Source organism: Nothobranchius furzeri, chromosome 14 (genome assembly GCF_043380555.1).
Source record: "Nothobranchius furzeri strain GRZ-AD chromosome 14, NfurGRZ-RIMD1, whole genome shotgun sequence".
Taxonomy (NCBI): Eukaryota; Metazoa; Chordata; class Actinopteri; order Cyprinodontiformes; family Nothobranchiidae; genus Nothobranchius; species Nothobranchius furzeri.
The window spans coordinates 3,657,134-3,660,551 of record NC_091754.1 but is presented as its reverse complement, the minus strand read 5'-3'; the positions used below and the strand labels follow the sequence as shown (position 1 = coordinate 3,660,551).

General features: G+C 42.5%; 1 long non-coding RNA gene across 1 annotated transcript; it reads right to left on the bottom strand.

Annotated features, from left to right (window-relative positions):
• Nucleotides 1-978: 978 nt before the first annotated feature.
• LOC139062723 (uncharacterized) lies at nucleotides 979-2,858 on the bottom strand. The gene is made up of 3 exons (XR_011516291.1): nucleotides 2,497-2,858; nucleotides 1,333-1,390; nucleotides 979-1,224 (listed from the first exon to the last, which is right to left on the bottom strand). It is a non-coding gene; the product is annotated as an uncharacterized lncRNA (long non-coding RNA).
• Nucleotides 2,859-3,418: the final 560 nt, after the last annotated feature.

The following is a 3,418-nucleotide window of genomic DNA, read 5'->3' as shown; positions in this document are numbered from 1 at the left end:
TAGGGAGCTCCAGACCGTCCTCTCCCCGGCCTTGTCCACCAGCTCCTCCGGCAGGACCCCAAGGCGTTCCCGGACCAGATTGGAGATGTAACCTCTCCAACGTGTCCTGGGTCGACCCGGGGGCCTCCTGCCGGCAGAACCTGCCCGAAACACCTCCCCGGGGAGGCGTCCAGGAGGCATCCTGACCAGATGCCCAAACCACCTCAACTAGCTCCTTTCGATCCAGAGAAGCAGCGGTTCTACTCCGAGTCCCTCCCGGATGTCCGAGCTCCTCACCCTATCTCTAAGGCTGAGCCCGGCCACCCTACGGAGGAAACTCATTTTAGCCGCTTGTATCCGCGATCTCGTTCTTTCGGTCATTACCCAAAGCTCATAACCATAGATGAGGATTGGGACGTAGATCGACCGGTAAATCGAGAGCCTGGCTTTCTGGCTCAGCTCCCTCTTCACCACGACAGATCGGCGTCCGCATCACTGCAGACGCCGAACCAATCCACCTGTCGATCTCCCGATCCCTCCTACCCTCACTCGTGAACAAGACCCTGAGATACTTAAACTTCTCCACTTGAGGTAGGACCTCTCCCCCGACCCGGAGTTGGCAAGCCACCCTTTTCCGGTCGAGAACCATGGATTTGGAAGTGCTGACCCTCATCCCAGCTGCTTCACACTCGGCCGCGAACCTACCCAGCAAGAGCTGAAGGTCAGAGCTGGGTGAAGCTAGGAGGACCACATCATCCGCAAAAAGCAGAGACGAGATTCTCAAGCCACCAAACTCTGTTAAGGATTACTTCATACACTGTCAAATGTTTTCGAAAAGTAACTTTTATACCAATCACTGCTGAAGACTGCGTTGTACCTCTGGAACAAGGACATCAAACACCAAGTCCAGAAACTGGAACACTCTCTTCTTTATTAGTTTATCTATTCCTGAGCATGAACAAATCCGCTCTGTCAGCTCGTCAACCTATAAAACACGTTAACATAAAAATGAACAAAACGTTCCTCTCAGCATTAGACAACGGACCCAGGTGGCCCACTGACCATGCATCCACATAAATAAATGTGATGCAGCTTATTGTAAGTCAGTATACATTTACCTGTGCATCAGCAAAGTGGAACATCAGTGGCTTTAGTCTTTGCTTTAATTTAAGCGAGACACCTGGATTGTGCCAGATACATGAGGCCAGACTTCACTCTACCACTGCAGAGATCCTTATACACAGTCTGAGTAGAGACAAGAGTTAAAAATAAGCAACATTACCACAGAAAACAAGGGATTGCATTATCCTATGTCCAATTTTAGAGTCTTAATTTATTATAATTAAACATTACCTTGATTTCACCATCTGAAATCACTGCCTGGGTTCCATTTTTCAAAGCCTCGATTGTCCTGGAATTTAGATAAAAATACATCTTATTAGCAAATGAAGAATACAAGCACATGTAAGGAGTTTTGTCAGTGTCACTTGAAGAAGTCCGATATTCATTTTAGATCTATATTTAAGGCCTCCAACTCCTGAATGATTTGCAGCTACATGTGCTTAAATCCGGTAATATTAATTAAACCAAACCCGATCAAAGCAGTCAGTCGACAAAAATATCTATTTTTTATAAGGTTAGGATTATTCTGAAACAGAATCAGAAGGAGGGCGGCATTAATTAGAGAAGCGGCTACTATTTCAAAGTTATTGTACCTGGTGCAGGACACCTGATTTGTGCAACCACAGTAGAATGACCCAGCACACCACACACAATAACTGAAAAATATTTAGAGATATTGAAAGCTAACCTTGTCCAGAAAATACATTTTATTTCTGGGTGCACAGGACCAGTTCCAGTGTGGGCCAGATGCTGAAAAATAAATTCATAAATCTGTCTTTTTGAAGTTTCACAAATCAGAGGAAGGTTTCACAAATCACAAACTATGTTTTATGCATTCCTACGAGCCCAGAATAATCTAAAACAGGTTTGAAGAGTGTATGTGTTGTAGGTTTTGAGCTAGAGCAGAATAAAAATGGTCAGAGTAGAGAAAAATTGGGTGTATTAGCCCTTTAGCCATTTCCCGAATCGGAAGCTAACTTTAGCATCTACGCTTTTTAATTAAAAAAGGGTATTAATAACGTTTCAGTTAAGTCATTATTAGAAATCGTGGTCTTTACATCATGTCTAAATTATATATAAAGTTAATATTATTACTTTAACTGTTTTAACAAACAGGGAGACCAGAAAAATCAAATAGCTAAGTTAAAGCTAAGCTACAATTGCTGATAGCTTTATTTATGTAGCTTTTGTGTTAGCTTGTGATCTCCCTGCATTCGTTTTAAGACTGCGTGTTAATATTGATACAATTAGCTATGAAACACGGTGCCCTTTGCAGTAATTCTCTGGTAAAGCTTTAAACGCTACAGTGCCTACATTTAAGAACTAAGAAAGGTTGCAACAATTAGTTAATTTCATCCTTATCTTTCTTTCTTTATCTATCATCCTTATCCTTACCTTTCCTCAATTGAAACCCGCCGAGTATGGTTGAAACAAAAACAACGTAGCGGCCGCCAAAAAAAGACCAACTTCCTGCCGAGGTCTTTCGCTCGTCGATTTTCCGGTAAAAGTAATGACACGCCATCTTGCTCTCGACACACCAGCTGACGTCTGCAGCCAGGTCCTACTCCAAGTAGCCGGGCCTAACGCCGCCCCTGCTTAGGCTCCTTATAGACATGAATACGTAGATGCCCCATTGGGCACTGGAGACCATACCAGCATCGCCTCCATATTGGAAGGGTTCCTCACTCTCCAAACCCAACTGGAGTCAACAGTTTTTGTACTGCCTATGGTTGCAGAAGCAGCATACAGATCATGTGGGATTACTATTGATTTTTCTAGCCTGTTGGGATTTAATATTTTAATTTATTTTATTTTATTATATTTATATTTTAACTATCATGCCAGTAACAAAATGTTTGATTTTGTGAAAAAAACATAATAAAATGTGTTTTTTAGTTGGGTAAGCACCATCCTCGGTAGAATTAAATGCACTGGAGGCGAATAACAATAAAACAGTAAAACAATAAAAAAGTAAAAGAGTCTAATTTCTCAATCATGTTGGAAGAAAGGTTACATTGAAACAAATGAAATTCTCAGACGGCCGGGGGTTGTTAGTTTTTCTCCTTTCAAAGTGGCCAAAGATGGACGTAGTCTTTGTTTACAATCTGAAAGCCTGCGGGGTAGCAGAGTCTGTGTCGCGCTAAAGCTGCAGTGTTGGCATTTGTAATGCTACGCTGGCTGGAAAACGTAAAGGACCTAAGCCTGTTAACAGGAGTGACTCAGAAGTAATTTCTTGTACCCCTAAGAAGCCACAGCATCTTTTTTACTCTAATATTGGATAAAGAAGGCTGGAGGCTAACATTGCGCTAACAATGCT